Source organism: Camelus bactrianus, chromosome 12 (genome assembly GCF_048773025.1).
Source record: "Camelus bactrianus isolate YW-2024 breed Bactrian camel chromosome 12, ASM4877302v1, whole genome shotgun sequence".
NCBI classification, from domain to species: Eukaryota; Metazoa; Chordata; class Mammalia; order Artiodactyla; family Camelidae; genus Camelus; species Camelus bactrianus.
The window spans coordinates 23,754,899-23,780,331 of NC_133550.1; the positions used below are offsets into that span (position 1 = coordinate 23,754,899).

Below are 25,433 nucleotides of genomic sequence, written 5' to 3' on the forward strand. Positions count from 1 at the left end.
AAAGCAATGCTTTTCATCATAGTGTTCTGTCCTGTCGTTTTCTTTATACTTGTGGTGTAGTAAAAAGGTTAAGAACATGGACTCCAGAAACAGAATGTGTTTTCGTCGCAGTTGTGCAATGTTAGGCTGACCTCTCTGTGCTTTGGTTTCTTCTGTAACATGGAGATAGTTATGTGTCTCAAATAATTATTTTGAATATTGAATGATTTAATGGGCAAAGCTATGAATAGTGCTTGATACATTATAAGCTCTGTAAAAGCATTAATTTTTATTATTGAGGTTAGCCTACCAACAAAGTAACAAACAGTGTGCTAAAAGGAGTTAAATTTTTGCACACTTCTTGCATTTTTAAAAGTAGGTCTTATATAAAGAATGTGAAGTCAGAATCTAATCCACTACGTGCCGATTTATTCTACTGTCTTTAGTGAAAAGCATCTGTTTTTTTCTGTCATCATCAGAGGTGATAACTGATTTCATTATTTCAATAAATATTTTTTGAGTGCCTGTAACTTTCTAGGCATGGGGAAGAGGGTGATATCAAGATTCTCTGCTCTTAAAGAATATTAATCCATCCCTTTGCCACTCTACTGTAAATTTTAATCTCATTCAGCCTTTTTAGAGAATAGTTCATTTTTATTCCGTTTTTTTCTTTGCATCATTTAGTAAATCTTGATGACTTGGGCTACCCTCTGATTAAATAAAAATCCATATTTTAATGGAAAAGAAGAAAAGTTTAAACGTAACATTTTTTTTTCTACCCGTTTTGGCCTCCTCCCTCCCATCTAGTGTGCTTTGGGCATCTGCCTTATGCATTAACCAGACCTCCCCAATAGCAGAAATACCTGCTCCACCATAAAGGTCTATTTTTCTCCTTCTGGCGCCAGCAGTGGAACCCCTGAGAAGATAACATTCCTTTCTCAATCGTGTAAGGGGTCATGATGACCCACCACTCACCTTGTACTTGCAGACATCTTTGGTGCACTTTATGTGTGATGCCAATATATCATTTTCCTTAAAGATAGTGGTTAATGCAGAACAGACTGGTCATATGGCCTGGGGAGATGCTGGGCTGCACCTAATGGAAGTTCTTAGCTTAAATACTTACTTATGACCTACTAATGTTACTCTCTATATGACTTGCATTCTGCCTGTTTTATAAGATTATTGTTTCTTGCATGACCACATGTGACTAAGCCCATATAAAATTACTGATGATTAGGCAACTTGAAAAGATTGATTAAATAATGAGCTATCAAGCCATGAAAGACATGGAAGAAACTTAAAAGACATATTACTAAATGAAAGAAGCCAGTCTGAAAAGGCTACAGACTGTATGATTCCAACCAAATGACATTCTGGAAAAGGCACAGCTACAGAAACAGTAAAAAGATCGTGGTTTCCAGGGGGTTCAGGAGAGGGAGGGAGAGAGGGATGAACAGATGGAACACAGGGGATTTTTAGGGCGATGAAATTATTCTGTATGGTACTATAGTGGTGGCTACATGTCATTATGCACATAGAATGTACAACATCAAGAGTGAATCCTAATGTAATCTATGGACTTTGGTTGATAATAACATGCCCATGTTGGTTCATCAGTTGTACCAAGTATGCCACACTGATGAGGGATGTTGAGGGTAGGGGAGTATATATGTGTGGGAGGGGAGGGCTATGTGCCAACTCTGTATCTTCTGCTCAATTCTTTTGTGACCTGAAACTGCCCTAAAAAAAATAAAGTCTATTGAAAAATTTGATCAAATAGATAGTTCTGTAAGATCAGTGATTGCTGGAGTATAACTCTAGATATGAAAAGAAGCAACAAGAGGGTACCACTTCCTGGACCATCACAGACAAGAAAGACAGGCAGTCCAGAGGCTTTCGGCCACTGTGAAGAGGGGCCAGTCCAGGAAGAGCACATTGGGTGGGCTAGCAACAAAGTTGCCTGGCCTGGGAATGAGCATTCCTAGCACCATGGGACAGTTGGTCATGAAATGCCTTCCAAACAAACCTTGGTAGGAATTAAGACTGAAAAGGAAGGGACTGTAAAGTAAAGAATGTTGCCCACCATCCAGTTCTGTAAGAATCAGGTCATTAGGCACTGCAGTCGCTGACCTCAGTATACCCTGAAGGGAGTTCAGGGTGAAGATCAGGGGTGCTCTGGGAAAATAATTAGGTATTTTCAGAAGAAATTTTTTACAGACCTGATTCTTGCATCTCCTCATGCTTAGAAAAGCACTAAAACCTTTAACCAAGATATCTGTTCCCAGTGACTAGCAGCAGCCTTCTACCGAGATGTATACTTGGTTGGTCGAACCCCCTTCACCAAAATCACACACATACTGACCCGCTTTACCTCTTTGGAACAGTTCTCAGAGCTTTCTGAGAGACTGTCTCCTGAATTATAATCCTCAGGTCGGTTTGAATAAAATTTTCCACTTCTTTCTTAGATTGAATACTGATTAATGTTTTTCATTGGCATGTTTTTGCAAATAGTTTCTTAGAAGCTGCCCTTTGTATATACCTTTGATTATACAAGTTTTTTAGACTTTTTTTTTCTGTAGCTGCCACTGTATGTTTTGTTAGTGCCTCCTTCTGTCTGAAGGATCATAGAAATATCTCTCGAGGAGATTTTTTTTCTTCCAACACCCTTGAATTTAGAAACTGAAAAGCACAGATTTAGAAGTGACATCTTCTGTCAAACGTTTCCTAGCAAATGCTTTTAGCAGCACTGTCAGTCAGTCCTGATTTCAGAGGTGCGCTGTCTCAGACTGCTGAAGTGTGACTTCCTATGACGCTTTCTATTCTAGGATGGAATAGTCTGATTCCAGTCACTTGCTGGGAACACTGTGATTTGTAGTTTTGAACATTACTGAACCGATAGACTAACCAGCTACCTGTGTTTTGGAAGCGAGCATACCTGTGCCAGAGCTGTCTGTGCTTTGTTTGTTTACATTTGGAAGAATGTTTTAAAAAAGACAAAGGAAAGCAAAAGATAGGGTCAGCTGTATCCTAGTGATCTTTAGCAAGTAAGACCAAACTGATGATGTTAAAGCTAGATTTTAGGCTCATTGTGGTCACGCACATGCAGTAGAAAGATACAAACATCACATGTTTAATTGACACATATTCTGACGTTTTATAATAAATGATTATATCTCCCTTGATTATACTGAAAACAGTAACAGTAAATTGTTTGCTAATTTCCACACCTGGAGTCAAAACACTCGCCAAATGGTAAGATTAATTTAAAGAATTAATCCATTGCCAAAGAAAAATTTTGAAGAAAAAAAAGAAAAGAGTATCTGTTCCCAAATGGCAGAAGAACATCATTAAAATCTTCTCCAGCAGCAAAGACAGGAGACAGATGCTACTAATAAAATATTATGAACTGCTCATGGTTGTTTCCAATAAAACACAAATGATTTCATGGTCCTATAATTTGAACTGTCAATCTAATTTAGTAGGTTTGTGTTGAAAATCTGATTTCTAAAAAATCGAGACAAGAAGTGAATTTACTATTGTGTGCAACATTTGTGTGTGTGTATAAACTATAGGGAATATTAACCAAAAAATCTGATAAAGGAAAATTATCAACCTGAAATATCAAAAGTCACTGAGAAGTCTTAAAGTCACTTTGAGTTTAGTAAACAGAGCACCAGGAATCCCAGGTCGTAAGCCCTGCCCTGCCCATGCCTAGCTGCCATCGGCAGGGCTAGCCTCATGGACTTGCACCTTCTGCAGTTGCCTAGTGCCTTGCCCTCAGAAGGGCCCTGTGCTCAGCTCAATGCTCTGCTGTCGCTGCCTTAACATTCTTACTAATTTTTGAATGAGGGGCTCACATTTCCCTTTTGGTCTTGGCTCTAGGAATTATAGAGCCAGTCCTGGCCGTTGACAGGTTACTTCTCCAAATTTCAGAAAAGGCAGCAAAGATCCTGAGATCCAGAAATGTGACGTTCAGAGTCCCAACAAAGTTTCCTGCAAACTGGAAGCTCCGCATTCATCCTCATGCTGTGGTCGTCAACCAGGAGCAGCTTTGCCCCCTTGTGGGCATTTAGCAAAATCTCTGGAGACATTTTTAGTTGTCCCAGCTCTAGGAAGGACGCTCCTGGCATCTGGTGGTAGTGAGATGTTTAATCCTACAAATGCACAGGCCAGCCCCCATAACAAAGAATATTGGGGCCCCAAATTTCTACACTGCTGAGGTTGAAAAACCCTGCATAACTCATTATTTGTGTCTCCAACACTTGGTACAAACCCAGGGAGGTTACTCAGTGTTTGTTGAACCAGTGGGTGCAGCCTGGATCTTAGGTGGTTGTATTCCTTACCGAAGAGCGCCTGAAGCACAAATCTGGTGGTTATTAAGTGGAATCTAGCATTTCCACAAGGTGCAGTACAGAGATGCTCTCGTGTCAGGCACGTCCACTTCTCACACTTAACCCATTAACTTGCAGGCTCCTGACCCTCTCAAAACTGTCTAAAACAGTACACTCAGAGTTGGCAGATGGCTTTCCAGGATGCCCTTGGACTTCTGCTGACACCTGTTGGGCTGTCAGTTTACCAGGTCCTTGGGTTCGTTCCCAGATCTGTTCACGCCACTGTGCTGGTTGCTGTCATGATGCAGTGTAGTCAACTATTACAGAAATTTAGGGAAAGAAAAAAATAAAAGAGGAGAGCGATCTCAGTGAAAACCTAAGTTGAGTGCTTTGGAAAGATTCAATAAAGGTGTCACTAAGGAAAATTGCTCTTGAATGACCTGTAGGCAAGATGACTCTCAAAGATTTGGAAGAGAGTCATTAAAATTAGACTCTTTGTTGAATTTGCATCACCGTCTTAAGTTTTCACTGTTCTGCATGGAGATTATGGACAATTGCATCTGTGGTTTTTGTCAGAAAGACAGGACTTTAGCTAGCTGATCCATGCTCAGAAAAGGGCCTGAGCCACATCAGAAGATCGCAGGACGGCATTTATAGATTTGGGGATGGTATACATTGTTTTAGGAATGGAACTTAAGATGGTTTTCTTAATAATCAGTGCATCACACAACAGGGCTTCTACCGTATTTGCTGGTGGCAAAAAAAGAGAGCTTATTCAAATATCCCCTTTTGTCACTTCTAAATCCTAACAGCTCTCAGCTCAGTAAAGTCTGTGAATAATTTTCCTTACTCACCACCACCTTGTATCTGAAGAAGCTATTCCTTTAGTTTTTGATTCCACAAATGCCAACATAAGGTCTGTCTCTTGCCGGGTTCAGTACCGAAATGTTCCAGAGCTGCTTGCTTCCTTTTTCATTCATTTATTTTCTTCCTTAAACTCTCCATGTGCCTGGATAAGTTAGAGGTAATGTGTCACTTTCTTTAAGAATTGAGCAAATATAAATACATAATACCAGAAGTGGAGTCAAATCAGTTCATTTCAAAATACTATTAGAGTTGAGGCAAGAGACGTTTATTTGTCAGTCTGTGTGGTTTTCAGGATAGCTCTTAACTTGGTCTTATTTTGTTAGCATGCATGTCCCTGAGTGGGAGCAGAGTTCTGGGTCTCTTAATCATGAGTTTGCCGAAAGAAGAAAGTGGACAACCTCTTTAATCTAAATCAGCCCTTGGTACTTTTTGTCATATCCCATATAACACATTCTTGTTATAGTCAATAATGTTTTATGTCCTATCAGTTGTCACAATTTTGCATTTATTGTCTAACAACTTATAGGCATACACATCTTATCTGGCTAGTAAAATAAAGGATTTAACATTTATGATCAAAAACATCAGGAACTTTTTAAAAAGTAGTTTAATTTATTTATTTTAGGTTTTTTTGTGTGTGTGAGGGGAGGGAGGTAATTAATGTTTATTTATTTATTTACTTTTTTAAGAGGAGGTATGGGGGATTGAACCCAGGACCTTGTTCATGTTAAGCATGCGCTCTACCCTTTTGAGCTATGCCCTCCTCCCAGTAGTTTAATTTAGCAAGTATCTAAGTATAATCTCCATTTAAAAGGTTAGCACATTAGAGATAAAGCTAAGTTCCTCTTTGCCCATCTGATACAGACTTGAAATGTGCCCTTCCAGACACGGACACACGCACACACACACGCCCCTAGAGATTTTTTTTATCATCGTGTTGTCATACTGTATGTATTGTTTAGTTATTTGATTGCTTTTAGTCAAGTTCAGTCAGTTTGGGTTGGATCTTACATAAAACTGGTTAATTCCTTTTACCTGCTGTATGACACTCCAGATGTGAGTGGACCACACTTTATTTTTCTGTTCCTTTGTTAATAGGCATTAAAGTTTTTTGGTATCAGTGTTGTAATGAACATCCTCTATGTTTTATTGAGCACTTGTACATACGTTTCCTGAGGCTAAATCCCTAGAAAGTAGAACTGTAGACCGTCTATGTCATTGATTACAGTGTTGCCTGAACTCATTTGTTTCCGTGGTAGCTTCTTTCTTAGCTCCATGGTACATCGGACAAAAGTCACAGACTCATAGACTTTGAGGAATCTCAGATATCTTAGGTATCACCATATGACACAAAGGAAAATTTAATTTATTTCTCCATATTAATATTATTTAATATTTTTACCCTGGATATTTCTCCCACACCCCCCGGCCCTGCTTTTGATGCCTTAATAAAGTCCTTTTGGCTCTTCTGTTCTGTTGCTTCTACTTTTAGTAACAAATTTTTAGTCAACAAAATGTATTATTGTAAGGAATTGTTTTAGCTGGTGTGTTACTATATTCAGCCCAAAATTAAAAAAAAAAATTTGGAAGATACTTTCTTAAAATGCTTTGAGTGACTGATTCTTCCAGAATTATACTTAGATTGGTTTAACATGGGGGAATCTTTGGATACTGTTGAATTATCTCCAAGATGGAATATGCTTAGATTCAAAACCTAGGGTTTCCTTTAAAACCAGTTGGGTGCTATAAATGTGCCATAAATAAAGGACACGTGTATGGTGTGAAAACTTTACAGGCCAATTGCCTCCTCTTGTTCCTATTTGGATAGTGTTTCTTCACCTGAATGATTATGCCACCACTCATATTTGATGGCTGCTGTGTGTGAAGTGTTATGCCCATGTTTTTCCCTTTGATTCTTACAGCAAGCCTAAGAACATGATAATCTTCTCATTTTTCAGTTGTAAAATTGAGGGAGAAGTTAAGTAATGTTCCCAAGGGTCAGCCTGTTAGGAAGTGATGGAGCTGAGAATTCAAAACAAAACTTCTCTCATTAGAGCCATCTCCAGTCTTTCGTGTCTATATAGGGCTGCCTCTCTCCCCCATCATCTAAAAACGACAAAAGTCTAGTTTCTGGAGATAGGCTTAATTTTAAAATACTAATGGTTTTTAAAAATCTTTAATTTGCTCTCAGGCCTAATTACAAATAAAATAGTTTTGCGGTGGACAGTCACAGTTAATTTTGTCTGCTTTTATTTTTTTTCCAAGTTGTCAAAAGAATTTACCAAGGTTTAGAACATTTAGACTATTACTTTCATTTATTCATGAACTGTTTATGGACTTTCTGTTACGGGTTAGGCCGCATGCTTAAATTTTTTGTATGTTGAAAATAATACGTGAAAAATATCCTAAATTATTAAGAAAGAACATGAAAGTTATTGGTAATTTCATCAGCTCTGTTTCTAACAGCAGAATGAACAGCGACTGCTCCCTCCCTGAGCATGAGCTTGTTTGCCTGCAGGCGCACCGAGCGCTCCTCAACCACCGTGGGGCGGGGGAGTGGTTTAGTAGTTTCAAGACATTGCGATACTGGGTCAAGTTTAGTGAAAAGGAAAGTAAATGAATAATTGTACACATGTGTCTGTTTTCTGATTAGAATGTCTGACTCATCTTTATAAATAAGTAAACTAATTAATGGCTCACTGCTGCAAACTGGAAAAATCAGCAGTAAATGTGCATCTATTAGCATTAAAGATATTCAAATGGGATTTCCTTTTCATTATTAATGAAGAACTTACAAATATGATCTTGGTGTCTGAGAGAATAAGGACTCCTTATCCATATTTGAATGCTGTCTAGCAGACACTGCAGGGATGGGGTTTATGACTCCTGTGAAGCACTTTTTCTCCGGAGAGACCTGAGTGAACAGCTGGTTGCTTCCATCCATAGGAAGTTAGGGAAGGAGAGTGCAGTGTCCACACTTAGCTGTACTTGCCGACTCCACATAAAATAAGAAGAACTTGAATATATGTATACTCATGTATAACTGAAGCATTGTGCTGTACACCAGAAATTGACACAACATTGTAAACTGACTATACTTCAATTAAAAAATTAAAAATAAATTAAAATAAAGAAAGAATAAAATATGGGGAACTCCTCGACAGTTTTAGTATTGCTATTATTACTATTTTGGGGGCAGGGGGAGATAATTAGGTTTATTTATTTATGTATTTGTTTTAATGGAGGTACTGGGGATTGAACCCAGAACCTTGTGCACACTAAGCATGCACTCTACCAATGAGCTATACCCTCCCCTCCAGTATTGCTATTATTTTAATACGTTTTTCTTACCTTAGAATATCACAGGGATGTTTTACCAGACTCAGAACTTACTCGTTGTTTCATTGCTGTATTTTCATTTCAGTATGATTTTCTTCTTACCCTAAGCGTACACATATTGAGGGTATGATATGTGCCAGTTATTGTGCTCAGTGCTTTACATGCTTTATGTATTTAATCCTCACAACTTCACTTTGATATAGGTTCATAATGTTGACAATTGTATAGATGAGAAGTGGAAACTTAGGAAAGAAAAATGAGATTAACCAAAAATGTTACAGCTGACTGATGGCAGAACTAAAAACTTTGGCCTGCCTGTACCTGACTTGCAAAGTCAGTTTTTCTTACCATTCTCTGTTAGAGCTTATATATTTTAAAATTTATTTTTTGAAAATATTATTTTTCCAGTCTTAATGTTTTTCACAATTGACTCCTGTTAGTTTAACGTTACACCTGTGTTATTAATTTCAACTTTATATTTTTGCCTAAGTACTAGCTAACTCTATGTAGTTGTTTTAGTTATTAATTTATAATTACTTGACAAAAAGAAGAGTATTTTAGTTTTTTTTTTTTTTGGAATGGAGGCAATGGGGATTGAACCCAGGACCTCATGCCTGCTAAGCATGTGCTATACCACTGAGCTATTTCCTTACCCCAAGAAGAGTATTTTTGGACTTAAAATATTAATATGCTGTTTTTCTTTCTTAAATTTTCTTTTTAAATTTTTAATTTTTATAAAAATTTTAAATGTTACTTTCCATTTACAGTTATTACAAAATTATTAACTGCATCCCTTATGTTATGTAATACATCCTTGAGCCTATTTTATACCCAGTAGTTCGTACCTCCCACTCATTCATCCCTATACTGTCCCCCCATCTCTCACTGATAACCACTAATTTATTCTCTATATCTGTGAGCCTGCTTCTTTTTTTGTTATATTCACTAGTTGGTTGAATTTTTTAGATTACACATATGCAATATCATACAGTATTTGTCTTTCTCTGTCTGACTTATTTCACTTGGTATAATGCCAAGTCCATCCATGTTGCTGCACATGGCAAATTTTACTCTTTAATGGCTGAGTAATATTCCATTGTGTGTGTGTGTATGGGTGTATGTATCATATCTTCTTTATCCATTCTCTTTATCCATTCATCTGTTGATGGACACAGGTTATTTCCTTGTCTTGGCAATAGTGAATACACTGCTATGGACATTGGGGTACATGTATCTTTGTGGATTAGTGTTTTTGGTTGTCTTTTTCTTTAATATACATGTATACCCAGGAGTGGATTTGCTGGGTAATATGGTATTTCTGTTTTTAGTTTTTTGAGACACCTCCATACTGTTTTCTACAGAGGCTGCAGAATTTACATTCCCACCAATAGTGTACAGGTGTTCCCTTTTCTCCACATTCTCTCCAACATTTGTTATTTGTGTTCTTCTTAATGATAGCCATTCTGACAGGTATGAGGTGATATCTCGTTGTTTTGATTTGCATTTCTCAAATAATTAGCATTGCTGAGCATCTTTTCATGTGTCTGTTAGCCGTCTGTATGTCTTCTTTGGAAAAATGTCTATTCAGGTCTTCTGTCCATTTTTCATTGGGTTATTTGTTTGTTTGTTTGTTTGTTTGTTTTTTAATGTTCACTTGTATGAGCTGTTTGTATAGTTTGGATGTTAACCCCTTGTGGGTCACTTCATTTGTGGATATTTTCTCCTATTCTATGGCTTGTCTTTTTGTTTTGTTCATGATTTCCTTTGCTGTGCAAAAGCTTTTAAATTTAACTCTGTCCCATTTATTTACTTTTTGCTTTTATTTCTTTTGCCTTAGAAGACTGATTCTCAAAAATTTTATATCAAAGAGTGTTCAGCCTATATTTTCTTCTAGGAGTTTTATGCTTTCCACTCTTATGTTTAGGTCTTTAAGCCATATTGAGTTTATTTTTGTTTATGGTGTGAGGGAACATTCTGATCTCATTGTTTCACGTGTAGCTCTTCAGTTTTACTAGCACCACTTACTGAAGAGACTGTTTTTTCCTCCATTGTATATTCTTGCATTCTTTGTCATGTCAGTTAACCATAGGCATGGGTTTATTTCTGGGCTGTGTGTTCTGTTCCATTGATCTATTTGTCTGTTTTTGCGCCAATATCACATTGTTTTGATTACTGTAGCTTTGTAGTATAGTCTGAAGTCTGGGAGGGTTATAACCTCCGGCTTTGTTCTTTTTTTCTCTTAAGATTGCTTTGATAATTTAGGGTCTTTTGTTTTTCCATACAAACTTTAGAATTATTGTTATAGTTCTGTGAAATATGTCATGGGTATTTTAATAGGGATTGCATTAAATCTGTAGCTGGCTTTGGGTAGTATGGCCATTTTAGCAATATTAATTCTTGCAATCCAAGAGCTCAGAATATCTTTTCCTTGTTATCATCTTCAGTTTCCTTCATTAATGTTTTAGAGTTTTCAGAGTATAGGTCTCACCTCCTTGATTAATTTATTCCTTGGTATTTTATTCTTTTTTGTGAAATTTTAAACAGGATTTTTTTTTTTTTACTTTTTGTTTCTGATAGTTCATTATTAATGTATAGAAGTGCAGCAGATTTCTATATACTCATCTTGTATCCCGCAACCTTGCTGAATTAATTTATTAATTCTAATAGTTTTTGCATGGAGACTTTAGGGTTCTCTATATAAAGTATCATGCAACCTGCAAATAGTGACAGTTTTACCTCTTCTTTTCCAATTTGGATACCTTTTATTTCTTTTCTTTATCTGGTGGCATTGGCTAGGGTTTCCAATACTATCTTAAAAAAAGGCAGCAGGAGTGGGCATCCTTGTTTTGTTCCTGAGTTTAGCAGAAAGGCTTTCAACCTTCACCTTTGAGTATTATGTTAGCTGTGAGTTTGTCATAAATTGCCTTTACGTTGAGATGTGTTCCCTCTGTACCCACTTTGATGACAGATTGTCATGAATAGATACTGAATTTTGTCAAATGCTTTTTCTGTGTCTATTGAGGTGATTTTTATCCTTCCTTTTATTAATGTGCTGTATCACACTGATTGATTTGTGAATGATGATCCTTGTGTCCTGGTAACCATCAGGGCAATGGTGGCCTCACAGAGTGAATTTGGGAGTGTTCCCTCCTCTTCAGTTTTTTGGAGTAATTTGAGAAGGATAGGTATTAGTTCTTCTTTATATGTTTGGTAGAATTCCCCTAAGAAGCCATCCAGTCCTGGACTGTTTGCTGGGAATTTTTTTTTTATTATTATTATTACAGGTTCAATTTCACTTCTAGTGATCAGTCTGTTCAAATTGTCTGTTTCTTCTTGACTCAGTTTTGATAGGCAGTATGTTTCTAGAAATTTGTCCATTTCTTTTGTGCTGTCCAATTTGTTTACATATAACTGTTCGTAGTATTCTGTTACATGATTTTTTTTTTTTGTATCTCTGTTGTATTGGTTGTTATTTCTCCTCTTTCATTTCTTGGTTTGTTACTTGGTCCTCTCTCTTGTCTTCTTGCTGAGTCTGGCTAAAGATTTATCTTTTCAAAAAACCAGCTCTTGGTTTCATTGATCTTTTTTAAATTGTTTTTTTAATTTCTATTTTATTTATTTCCTCTCTGATCTTTATTACTTTCTTCTCTCTGCTGACTTTTACTTTTATGTTCTTCTAATTCTTTTAAATGGTAAATTAGGTTATTTGAGATTTTTCTTGTTTCTTGAGGAAGGCCTATGTGGCTGTTTACTTCCCTTTTAGAACCATTTTTGCTGCATCCTCTAGATTATGGAAAGTTGTATTTCTATTTTCATTTGTCTCAAGATATATTGTGATTTCCTCTTTGATTTCATCATTGACCTATTGATTTTTTAGTAGTATGTTTTTTAGTGCTCATGCATTTGTTTTTAGTTCTTTTTGTGATTGATTCCTAGGTGATACCAGTGTGGTAGAAAGGAAAATGCTTGGTACAATTTCTGTCCTCTTAAATTTGTCGGGACTTGTTTTGTGGCCTAGTATGTGATCTACCCTGGAGAACATTCCATGTGCACTTGGAAGTATGTATATTGTGCTGTTTTTGAATGTAATGTCCTTCAGATATCTGTTAAGTCAAAGTGGTCTACTGTGTCATTTAAGACTATTGTTGCTTTGTTGATTTTCTATCTGGATGATCTATTGATGTCAGTGGGGTTTTAAAGTCCTTTACTATTATTGTATTATTGTCAGTTTCTCTCCTCGTGTCTGTTAGTATTTGCTTCATATATTTTGGTGCTCCTGTATTGGGTGCATATTGTTAATGCCATATTGTTATAACATTTATTTTAAAGTCTGTTTTGTCTATTATAAGTATTACTATCTCCCACTATCTTATTGTTTCTATTTGCATGAAATATCTTTTTCCATTCTTTCACTTTAGTCTGTGTGTGTCTTTAGCCCTGAAGTGAATCTCTTGAAGGCACCATTTTGAAGTGTATTGTTTTTATCCAATCAGCTACGCTATGTCACATGATTGGAGCATTCAGTTCATTGACATTTTAAGTAATTATTGATAAGTATGTTCCTATTGCCATTTTATTACTTGTTTTCCAGCTGTTTTGTAGTTCCTCTCTGTTTATTTCTTTTTTGTTTGTTTCTTTCTCCTCTTGTGGTTTGGTGATTTTATTTAGTAATCAGCTTGGATTCCTTTCTTGTTTTTTTTTTTTTGTTTTGTTCTGTTTTTGTTTTTTTTTGTGTGTGTGTGTCTTTTACAAAAGGTAAAAGGTTCATAAATGAACCTTGAGGTTCATAAATGTTGACCTGTAATTATATCTTCCTGATTTAAACTGATAGTTATAAATTCACACACACTGTAAAAGATCTACATTTTTTTTTTTTTTACTTCTCTCCTCTGTGTTTTGTGTTTTGATGTCATGTTTTACATCTTCATTCTTATCCCCTTACTGTTTATTGTGGTTATAGTTGCTTTCACAGTTTTTTGTCTTTTAGTCCATGTACTGCCTTACTTAAGTGATCCTCAGCCCTTACTGTATATTTGCCTTTCTTCTTGGAATTGTCCCTTTCCTATAGATTCTTACTTCTTTTCCATTTAGAGAAGACCCTTCAACATTTCTTTCAGGGTGGGTTTAGTATTGCTGAATTCTTCTAGTTTTTCCTGTCTGAGAAGTTCTTCATCTCCTTTTGTTCTAAATGATAATCTTACTGTGTAGAGTATCCTAAGTTGCAGCTTTTTCCCTTTCAGCACTCTGAGTATATCATGCCCCTACCTTCTGGCCTGTAAAGTTTTTTCAGAGAACTCAGATGATTGCCTTATGGGGATTTTCTTTGTATGACTCTTTGTTTTTCTCTTGCTGCCTTTAGAATTCTCTGTATTTTTAACTTTTAGCATTTTAATTATGCTATGTCTTGGTATGTGTCTGTTAGGGTTCATCTTATTTGAGATCCTTTGTGCCTCTTGTACATGGATAATTATTTCATTCTTTAGGTTTGGGAAATTTTCAGCTATAATTTCTTCAGATACATTCTTGATACTCTTTGCTCTCTTCTTCTTCTAGAACTCCTTTCATGTGAATGTTTGCAAATTTGATATTATCCTTGAGATCACATATGTTGCACTCATTTTTTTCATTTGTCTTTCTGTCTGAAGTGTTCTTTGGCTGATTTCCATTATTTTGTCTCCCAGATCACTTGTGCATTTTTCTGTGTCATTTAGGTCGCTATTCATTGTTTTTAAAGTGTTTTTTTTTTAATCTCAGATATTGAATTATCTATTTTTGATTGGATTTTTTTTTTATATTTCCTAGTTCCTTGTTAAAATTATCTGTGTTTAGTACAATTCTCTTCCCTAATTCAGTTAGCATTTTTATTACCAATGTTCTGAATCGTTATCTGGTAAATTGTTTATTTATGTTTCACAGTTTATGTTTCTAGGCATTTTCTCTTGTTGTTTGCACTAGAGAGTAGTTTCTCTGCCCTTTCATTTTACTTGTTTCTCTGTCTCTATGAAGTTAGTTGAAACAATTACCAGTTGTGGTATTGAAGGAGTGTTCTTACTTCAGAGCATGACACCAAACGCATGTGCCCAATTCCTTTGGTGGGAGGACTGCATTTGACGTGGATGCCAGTCATGTCTTTCCTCAGGGTGTGCTGACAGCCTTCACCTTGATAGATGGTGGGGCTGGAGGTGGAGCTAGACCCTGCTCAGGGTTGAGGCAGGACCTCCTCTCTGCTTAGTGACTATCACCACCCTGTCAGGGGCAGGGTCTGCTCCCAAGTTGCTGGAGTGGAAGCCCTGAGGGTCAGTCTCGAGCTGGCTCTGTTCCCAGTAAGTGTATGTATTTCCTTCTCCCTTTACTGGGACCTTTGCCCTAATGCAGGGGAGTAATGATGAAGCAAATGGGGCTTGAGTGCTTGCAGTGGTCCAGTGCTTGCCTGTGTAAGTATCCATTATTTCACTCAAGGGAAGCCCACGGTTGTGTCTTTTCCCCAGTTGTGGCTGCCCCAGACCTAGTGCTAGTAGGCTGTGGTGTGGAGTGCATGGGACTGGAGCGTTCACTTGAATTGGACTGGGCGGTGTGATGTGGCGGCAGCCACTAGGACAAATCTCTCTCCACTCTTCCTGAGGGCAAGCCAGCACCCATGCACTCCTCACAGATGGAGTCCAGGCATCTCCAGCCTTACTGTCTGCCGCAGACATTCTCTAGTCAGTCAAGGGAGGTTGTCTCATATGCATAGGACCCCAGGACTGAGATGCCCAGTTCCCAGGGTGAGTGTCTGCCCATCCTAGTTCCCACTTCCTCTTAGTCCCCTCCCAGAGGCATAGGTTCCCTCCTGATCACTTTTCTTCCTACATGATTACTTGTGTATCTCTCTTACAGCCCTGGTTGTACAGAGCCCTTCTGCCAGTTTCCAGTGAGCTTCCCAAGGGAACTGCTCTCCACATAGACTGTATTTTTGATGTGTTCATTGGGGGAGGTGAGCATCATGTCCTCTTACTCCACCATCTTGATCTCTGTCTAAATCTCACACTCTATTCACATTTTGTTGGTTTTACTTAATGTCCTTTTTTTTCTGTCCCAGGATCCTATCAAGATACCACATTACATTTAGTTATCATGTCACTTAGGCTCCTCTGGGCTGTGACAGTTTCTCAGACTTTCCTTGATTTTGATGACCCTCAGAAAAGAGGAATGTTGGTCAGATATTTTGTAGAAAGTCCCTCAGTTGGGATTTATCTGATGTTTCGTCATGATTAGACTGAGGCTGTGGGCTTTGGGGAAGGAGACTATGAAGATACAGTGTCATTGTCATCACATCATATCAAGAGTGCATACTGTCAGCGTGACTTGTCAGTGCTGATGTAACCATGGTGGACGTGTTCTCCCCCACCCCCCCCCTTCTGTACTGTACTGTTTGCAAACAAGTCACAGCATAGCCCTTACTTAAAGTTTGGAAGTTACAGCCACCTCTTTGAAGAGAGGTATCAGCATAATTATTTAGAATTTTTTTCACATGGGAGATTTGTCTCTTTTCCTCTATTTATTCAATCATTTGTATATTCAGTATGGACTCATGAATATTTACTTTATACTTTGTGTTATAATCCAATATACTCTATTTTGCTGCATAATGTTTCATCTTTGGCCTCCACCAGCTCTTTTAGTTGGCCCTTATGTCCCTCCAACATACTCCTGTTATTATGGGAATTTTGTTTGGTTTTGTTTTTAGCATTTCCTTAATTTTGGACTCTGCTCCATTTGAAGAATAGTATTAGAAACCAAAGTCTGGCACTTGCTGTGTACATTGCTATTTAAGTATTGCTTCTGGGCCCTCTCAGCTGAGAGCAAGGAATTGTGTGTGTACAATTCCATGTAGATACACGTATCCATAAGCCATATGTAACCATGTGTATTTCTGTATAATTCATATGTATTTCATATATATTTCTGAATAGTAGTGGTAATAGTGTACATGAAATGAGAACAGAGGGGAGAAGAGACATGACAGCTGAGGAAGAGAAGAGGATGAGGATGGTTTGGATAAAAATTCTAGAATTAATGCTCTAACCCTAGTTTCTGACTGTCTCTGTCTCTCTTTCTTTCTATAAGGCAGTTTTGAAAATTTACCCATTTAGGAAGATTTTAAAAACATACATAACTAATAAAAAGACAATAAAATATGGAAGGCTGGTATTTGTGATGAGTTGGCTTTAAAGCTTGTATGTCATAAAACTTCTACAAGGAATTTTATTCTTTTTTAAACATTCTTTTTAATATGGGATTATATTTTGAAATCCAGGGAGAGAGAAATAGACTGTGAAGGGAGAAGGAGAAAGGAAGGCAGAGAGAGAGAGTAAGAGATTAATCAATTCATTGGGTAATATTGCCACCTCCCGGACTTGAAGGATTTCTACTGAAGTATTTTTCACCTTCATATTTATGACTGAGGATAAGATATCTTCATCATGTTTTTATATGGAGGTGGAGCAGGTTTGATTAAGAACTCTGTCCCTTATTTCCTGGGTGAACGTGGCGAGTGACTTAACTTACATGAACCATAATGTTTTGATTTAAAAAAATGGGAGTAGCAATATCTATCTTGCTGAGTTGCTGTGAAGATGAAATGAGATGAAGATTGTAGAGCACGCTGATTGGCACAGAACAGAGAATTACCAAGTGTAATTTCCAGCTTGACTTGTGTGCTGAATGCCATTGAAAGGTCCAAGGCTTTGCACCATTTACCTCATATGTCTTTGGGAAGCTGGATTAATTCTGAGACTTGGGTATGACTTAGATCTGGCAGTATATGTGCTTCAAACTTATTGTCTGCTCTGTTGAAAAAAATAAACATTTAGTTCAGTGTTCAGTTTTATCTCATATTAAATTTTACGTATGAGAAACTAAATTTATAGAGCGTTCAACAGTGGGATTAGCTTAAATAATGAATTCCCATTATGCATTTGAAATTGTTTGAATTGTTTTACAAACTTGGAATTATACATTTGGTCACATCATTACACTTTTTTTTGGCAAACAAGACTTTTTATTTGTCCCTATTAAAAGTCTGAATTTTAAAGCGATTCTTGGACTGAGGACTCATATACTTCAGCTTGCTCAACTTTAACACCTACCTCATCCCCAGTAGCTTTTCCAGAATGACTACCTTCCCCATGAAATTCATTTGAGTTTTCCCAATTCAAATGAGGCTTCTTTATTATTTTTACCTTTCTAATGACTACATCATGGAGGGAATAAATAGATTAGCAAGTCTTTTCTATATCTTTCCCAATGCTATCTGGAATCATTTTGTTGACCGATTATTTCAAGTCATTTGTCTGCACCTTTCGGGTCATGACTTCCATTTTTGTCTACATTTGGTGGACTTGCTGGTGCTGAGCATCAGAAGTCTTCTCAGTCTGATTGCTGCATTTTGGTTTTTTAGTAAAACCAACACAGAACAGAAAAAGCAAATGACCATCAGTAGCACTGACACCAACATGATTTCAGTCATGATCTGATTTTTTTTTTTTTTTTTTTTTTTGACCGTAGAGCACATTTTGTCTTGAGTAAGAGTCACATCATGGAAGTTGGGTAGTTTTTTTGCCTGGAACATCCTCAGTAATTAGGTTGAATTTTCTAAGTGCAACTTCATCATTCTGCAGACCAGTAAGTCTCACTTCAGAAACCCTTGAGGCTACCAGAGCAATTTTGATTCCTTTTGCGTTCTTGTGACTAGTGTTTACCCAGTATTTTGTACATATTGAAAATAGCTGGTTTTCACACCATGCCAGTTTTTCTTAGAAAATGGATCAACCTTTCTTGTTGGCTCCCTTTTGCCACTTTTCATAAGATGCTTGTTTTTGCCAACCAGCAGGTGCTGCTCAGAGAGCCAAAAGAGCACATCGTTTAAATGTATCCTTTAAGTTGAATCCCTTAAGCCCTTGACTGTCTTATTAAATGAAATCCGTTATCACCTTTGTCTCATCTGAAAGTTCTTTTTGCCATGGAATGTAACAAGAAAGATAATAGATGATAGATATAAGGTAAAGAAGGCTGCAGGTATGAAGATTCCGGGATTCAGGCATAGAAATCTCTTGAACGAGGGGCACACCTCTCTGCCTACCCCTGGGGTAAAGGTCTTGTTGATTCACACAGCCAGACTCCGCTGTTTCTCCACAGATCACAGCAGCTGGGCCAGAGGCAGATCCTGCAGCAGCCATGCATTCAGCTGTACTGAGCCTTCTTTTCCCACAAGCTGTCCAGGTCTGATGAGGGGCGCAGGTCACCAGCCTACGTGCTTTCTTTCCTCAGCGTCTGCATTTCTACTTCAGAGATCTTGCTTCACATCCCTACTAATAAGCTTTTGTAAGGGGACCTCCTGGTCTGTTATGAAAACATGTCCCTAACCTCACCACTCTGGGAGCTGAGGAATTTTAGATTCAATGCATTTCTTAAAGTAAAAACCCAAGACTTATTGAAGTTTTTTTCTCTTGGGGGGAAGATTTGCTTTTTTTTTTTTTTTTTTTTTTCAAATATCAAGAGTTAAGGCATATCAGGGATTTGGAATGCTGTTTAACCCCTTCAATAATTCACCTTAGTAGAATTAGCTACTCTACTGCACAGTGCGCCCAAGACTTAGACGTAAGGATTCAAGAATCTCATAGGTGTTTGCCTTCAGGGCAACTCTGACTTTCAAGTTTGGTTCTTGCTATCAGCTCCCATTCATTATTTGGTTGACTGGTGTTTTTATCTCTTCTCTTCCTTGGTCCTTGGAGATAACCCATTACTTTCTTAGGAAGCTAGAAGTATTAAAAATCATATGAGTTGAAAATCATCTTCTAGTTGTTTGGAGTAAGTCATACATTGTTCTGCTTAAGGCAGAAGTTAATTCATAAGCTTTCCTTTCATAAGTATTGCTCTTTTAAAAATAAATTTTTATTTCTGATTACGTAACTTTTAATCTACAAAATTTTATTTGGTGAACTGTCTTTTAGTTTCCATTTCTAGATCAGTGTTTTTCACACATTTCTTTCTCACCCTCATTATTGTTCAGTCATTCTTCACAGGAGAGGAGGGTGGAGGTGGGACACAGAGCAGGGCTGTGAGCCTGTGACTGATATGCCCATTAAGTGAGCATCCTTTGCTTGCCTACAAGTCACAGGTATAAATTATTGACCCATAGTTTGTGTTATGAATAATCATACTTTACACTGAAGATTAAAATCTCATGTGGTATATTTTTTGCTCTGCTGAATTCCAGTATAGAAGAATGATGATTTTTTTCCTCTGTTAAATCTTTATGTGGGCTTATAAACCCTCAAAACTGGTGAGTCACCACAGTTTTAGTTGATCCAATTTATGTTGAGGCATGCAGTTTCTGGAAAAGTCATTTTTTTCCTAGGTACTTTTTATTTTACCTTTGATGACTGCAGCTTTCAGAGTCCAGGAATTAGACAGATATTGATATGAGAAATTGCAGAATGAATGAGTTGATTCTAACTTGTGTTAAGTCAGGTGGCCATCTCTGCAGAAAAATTTCAGAATCTCTGTAATATGAGTCATACAAGACAGAAATATCTCTAACTCCAATATCCACCTTACAGAAAGCCACGTCATCTGATGGTGTAACTGGTGACTTATGTTACAGTCACCTGAAATTGTTCATTGCAAAGCAGTCTTCTGAGATGATTTTTAGGTATAGTTAATTCTGTTTTTACCATCAGAAGAGTCTAAAACAGTTAGACTTTTTTAATAGTCTAAAACTCTTTGCGATTCATTAGTAGCGACCCATTTTATGTCGCTAATGGGTTATTGCTGGTAAATAAGTAGACGGACCTGTTCGACAGATAATAAAAGGTATTAGCAGCTGTCAGAATTTGGAGTTCTTGGAACTAGTATCAGAGATTCATTCATTTAAAAAGCAGTAATTAGAGTTGACTCTTGAACAACATGGGCTTGAACTGAGGGGGTGGACTTATATGTGGATGTTTTACAATGGTAAATATTACAGTACTGCACAGTCCATGGGTCCCTGAATCCACTGATGCAAAGGAACTGCAGATACATTGGGCTGACTAAAAGTTATATGCAGATCAACCCCAGTGTTATTCTGTACTTGTTTTTAAAGTACCATGCCCCATCTGTGCAATTTCCAGATAAAATACTCTTATATATATATATATATAAAGTGGTAAAGTAGCAAATGTTTAGTTTGATTTGTAAGTCACAAACAAGTTAACTATTTTAAATCTTTTTTTTTTCATTTTGGAGTAAAGGGAGGTATAAATAAAGCAGTAACAAAAAGAAACTAATAATTTTTACTACAAAGAATTAAAAATTTCTAACTTTCTTTACTTAGCACTTTGTTACAAAAAGCCTCCAGAAATTTTACTCTTGAAATTGCTGACAATATGTTTACCTTTTCATGATGTCACACCATCTTAAGAACCATCATGATTTGTCAGACTGGGTGCCTCATAAAAATGTCAACTGTGTGTTTGTACTTGACAGCGACTTTGAAGTATTCTGATTGAAAATAAATTTAATAAGGGAGACTCATCGTACAAACTTGTGGTTGATTTAGTATGAAAGAGGCATTTGTGAGTGTTGATTAGTAAAACAGAGTAAGGCCAATTGATGGTTATTATCCCATACATTGTTTCATGTTAAAGGTGTTTCAGTGTTTATGTTGTTCAGAATAGTATTTTTCTCTGAAAAATACATTATTTTGATGAGACAGCATGAACTCCAGGTGGATAAGTGAGTAGACGTGGACAAGATGATTTCAAACTGGGTACTTTCAATTACTTAGTACAAATATAACTATTTTTGTTTGCTTTTTGAAAAACTCAGCATTCAGGCTGTACAATAAACAGACTTTGAAAATATGGTATTTCTTTCTATGTATTGTAGTATCTACTGAATTTAAACCCTATATAAAGACATGAGTCAAAATAGAGAGAAAAATGCAAAAATATTGAGCATCATGAAGAGTTCCGTGTATTCTGTCTCTAGTCTCAGTAACAGCCTTGTTCACTGCAATGTAATGATAGAATTTTATCTTAATAGATGCATCTTAGTGAACTACGGATACTGAAACATTCCTTTGGGTCAGATCAATGCTCTGTATAACATTTAATTCTTTTAATTTTGGGGGACTCGAAAATTATATTCATTCATTCATCTTAGAAACAGAGAAAAATATGGCAAAGGTGTCTATCCCTGGATTCCCTCCTCTTCTTCCTCAGTCTCAGAATTAGGCGCTGGATGGGCTCCACAGGCCTGCTGGATGCACCCAGGAACGTTGAGGGCCTAGCCCTCAGTGGGTGTGTCGTAGAAGGTCTCCATGTCCCATGTGGTCCTCTGGTTGTTTTTTGTCACTATGGTGATACCCACACCCTTATGGCCAAAGCGTCCACCATGACTGATTCTATGGATGTAGTTTTCCCAGTTGAGAGGAGAGTCATGGTTGATGGCTAAAGCAAACGGCTGTACATCAGTGCCTCTGGCCCATGTCAAGAAAGACGACAACTTCAGTATGTGGATGTGACAGGGACACTTGGGCAAATATGTAGGCAGACAGATGTCAAAAGGAAACATCCCCTTACCCTCACAGACCTTGGGCATGCCAGATTTTATCCCAAGTTGCTATGTTTCTGGGAGCTTGGGGAGCACTAGTTGGCCTGTTGGAGAGGGGGACCACCGTGGGAGGACATAGGATTTAATATCCATGAGTGATCAAGTGAATATTTTGTGTAAATGGACAGTAATGTTCATGCATGGGTAATATTGGAAAGTTACCAACATAGTGTTTGATCTACAACCTTGTATAAGCTCTTACCAGGTTCCTGTCTCTTCCATTTATATTGCTAACCTACCGAATCGCTTAGCCACAGGACTTAAGAACCAAGTACTCTTAATTGGTGTTTCATCACCTTTTTCTTTGTTATTTGTATTTGCTTTTATGTATTTCTAAAAGCCGCTTTAAATTTTGTGTGTAATAAGGTAGATATAAAAAATTAAAATGTCACTGTATAAAAAGACGCTAACAGCCGGGGGAAGGGGGGGGGCAACATGATCACTTACTCCATTTATGATGTTCATTTGATAAAGATGTCTAGTTGCTTGGAAGAAGTGCAGCTTTTCTTGTTATTGACACATGAAGTTTGATTCGCTCTGCTGGCTGTTACAGAGGAGACGTTGCTGGGTGGTGGGATGACTCATCAGGAGTTTTTAGAATAGCTTGACTTGAATTCTCTCTTTCATATTATGCTTAAAGGTCGATTTCCAAAAAAATTAACATTTTGAGTAAAATTCTGAAGGTTATATAATTCATTCATTCTTGTTTAAAACATTTTTAAAAAATCAAGATACAATTCATATACCATAAAATTCACCTTTATTTATTATTTAGATAGTATTACTATCAAACAGTTGTCTATTTGGTCCACATAATTTTGGCCCATCAGAGATGTACCTTTTCTCAAATAACAGGATATTATTATGTCACTGGCTTGCAAGGAGAGTGAAAACCAGCTTTATGAAACCCCTTCATAAGGCATTTTTGTAACTAGTCTATGCTATCACCCATATCAATGCCTTTTAAATTTTCTTCTCTATGTTTTCCTTTCTCTGTAGACTTGAACTCTTCAAGGGAAGGGATTATGTCATATTCTTAGAGTCCTAAGGACCTAGGAGAGTGCCTGGTTTGTGGCATGTGCTCTGCAGTTTTGTTGCATGGAAGAGTGAATGAATGAAGCTAATTTTTTCTTGTCTTTTTTTAAGACTCTCAGAGGAAATTCCATCATCTCATTTGTTACTTTGATGTTTAAGCAGTGCATCTGTTTAGAAATTTATTTCTGTTGCTCTTATGCCCATTTCTCCTCCTCTTTTCAGTTGTGGTAGGCAATATCTCATTCTTCTTTGTCTTCAGAATTAAGGCAGTAGAGTGATGAACAGACACAGGCTTCGGAGTCAGACAGAGGTGGGTGTGAATTGTGTCTCTGCCACATTTTAAATATGGGTTATTGGGTGCATTACTTAACTTCACTGTCATCTTTTCATTTGTAAAATGGATATGAGATTGTACCCACTTCATAGAGTGGTTGTGAGGATGAGTCACATAATGCACATGAAGCACTTAGCCTGGCACATAATAAGTGCTCAATAAAGCAAGTTTTTATTGTAGTTGATATTTGATGGTTGGTTTTTCCTTCATCCTAAATAAGCATAGTTTCTTTGACCTGATCAAAGTTTAATTGTCCAGTGGTTCAATTGTTGTCCTTAATTTCAGTTAGCAGAAGAAATGTTCATAGCCTAGTGAAAAAGTGTGCTGTAGATTAATAAGATCATCTAGTTATTAGGTTAAATTTTGCCTTGTATTATTAATTGTGGAAATTTCTTTTGTTACTTTGAACTTTTATTATATTTACCAAGTTACTTGATCTAGTGAAATAGATTTGCAACAAAAATGTTGCTTCTAAAATTTAAGATGATTGGTATCTTAAAACCACTATATTTGTGGAAGTGGTCAGAATTATTTTTATTTCAGACTAAATTCATTTTGTGGTTATGTGTAGAATTTCAGCAAATCTAATTTTATTTATAGATTTTTACATCCCAGTGGTGCTAAATAAAGTGAATTTTGTAAGATTATAGTTTCAATGCCCAGAATGTCATTTGCTCCCAAGAATAAAGAGTGCTGACTTAGAAGTCAGATGACCTGCATTCTTACTCTGATTCCCTTGGTTATTATTTTATGACTTTGGGTAAGTCATTTAATGTCACTCAGCTGCATTTTCCTCTTTTCCTGCTTTCTCTACCTCATAGAGGCATTATGAGGGTGAAATGAAAAAATAATAAAGGAAGGTAAAAACTGTAGAAATAGAGGATGTTATTTTTTGTGTAAGGCAATGTTCTGTGATGTTAATTTTTTGGACGAGATTACAGCATAGGCTAAAACAGTGAAAATGTGTCTATTTATCTGACTTTTTATTCCAAATCAGCTTCAGAAATATTCAAGAGCTCTTTTAATGACTGTTTATAGCTCTCTTTGAAAGAAAATTTGCAAAGTCATCACATAATGGCCTGTCATTTGTGTCCTTTCCCCAGTGTTGGCCGCCGGTTTGCATTTTAGCAATGAGGTTCTTTTAGTTGAAGACCCAGCTTAAGTAAATGCCAAAGTCAGCAGAGAGGATTGAGGAAACTTTCTGAGAATAGCTGAACATACCAGTGTTTATCCTTTCAGTTTCTGAGTCTAACAAACTTGTTTCCTCAGCCATATTGATATTTGTGGATATTGACATAATTTCCTCGTGAATGTCCATGTCCTCCCTTGGGCTGTTTTCTTTCTTGATAAAGACCTAAAGCTTTTGGAGAGTAGGGAATGCTTTCAGCTTGGATGTGGAGCTGGCCATCCATCCAGCGTTTCTCAGTGCTTAGCATCCCACTGAGGTCGAGTGGAAGTGGGGTGTTGTGGACTAAATCATGTCCCCCGCCCAAGATGTCTATGTTGAAGTCCTAATCCCTGCTACCTAAGAAAGTGACTGTATTTGGCAATAGGGCCTTTCCAGAGGTAATTAAGATTAAACGAGGCCACATTCACGGGTCCTAATTCACTAAGCTGTCCTTATAAGAAGAGGGAGAGACAGCAGGGGTGCCCGTGCACAGAGGAAAGACTGTGTGAGGACACAGTGAGAAGGTACCATCTACAAGCCAAGACGAGAGGCCTCCAGAGAAGCCGGACATGCTTGACCTTGACCTTCCAGCCTCCAGAACTGTACTGGGAGAAAATACATTTCTGTTGTTTAAGCTACTCAATTTCTGGTATTTTGTTGTGGCAGCTCTGGCAAACCAATACATGGGGTCTCCCAGATCCAGGGTGCTTGGCATCCCGCATGATGTGTTGGCCCGTGGGAT

At 37.2% G+C, this 25,433-nt stretch overlaps 1 protein-coding gene, 1 non-coding gene and 1 pseudogene across 2 annotated transcripts in view; 1 reads left to right on the forward strand and 2 right to left on the reverse strand.

The window, feature by feature from the left end:
• The window catches only part of SLC2A13 (solute carrier family 2 member 13), a 325,881-nt gene that overhangs the window by 102,864 nt on the left and 197,584 nt on the right, over window positions 1-25,433 (forward strand). The gene's annotated exons all lie outside the window — the stretch shown is intronic.
• LOC105081371 (small ribosomal subunit protein eS1 pseudogene) lies at window positions 17,456-18,949 on the reverse strand (annotated as a pseudogene).
• LOC123612988 (small nucleolar RNA SNORA67) lies at window positions 22,083-22,225 on the reverse strand. Its single transcript, XR_006720315.1, has one exon. It is a non-coding gene; the product is annotated as a small nucleolar RNA SNORA67 (small nucleolar RNA).